Raw genomic sequence first — 310 nt, forward strand, 5'->3', positions numbered from 1 at the left:
GAACTACCTAGGATTCGTGATTGGACCTGGAAAGGTGTATGAGGATTCGAAAAAGGTAAAGACAATCCAGGAGTGGCCGGAGGAACTACTGACGAGACGACAGGTGCGCGGATTCCTGGGACTCGTATGATATTACAGAAAGCTGGTTCCGAATTTTACAAAGATAGCCCTCCCATTATTCCAATTGTTGAAAGAGGATTCGGATGGGGTGTGGAGGAATCGCCATACACAAGCGGTGCAAGAGTCGAAAGCAGCGCTAGTCACGACGACGAATTTGCAAATCTCCGACCCGGATAAACCGGTGGTAATC

This window comes from Cystoisospora suis (assembly GCF_002600585.1).
Source record: "Cystoisospora suis strain Wien I chromosome Unknown contig_583, whole genome shotgun sequence".
Taxonomy (NCBI): Eukaryota; Apicomplexa; class Conoidasida; order Eucoccidiorida; family Sarcocystidae; genus Cystoisospora; species Cystoisospora suis.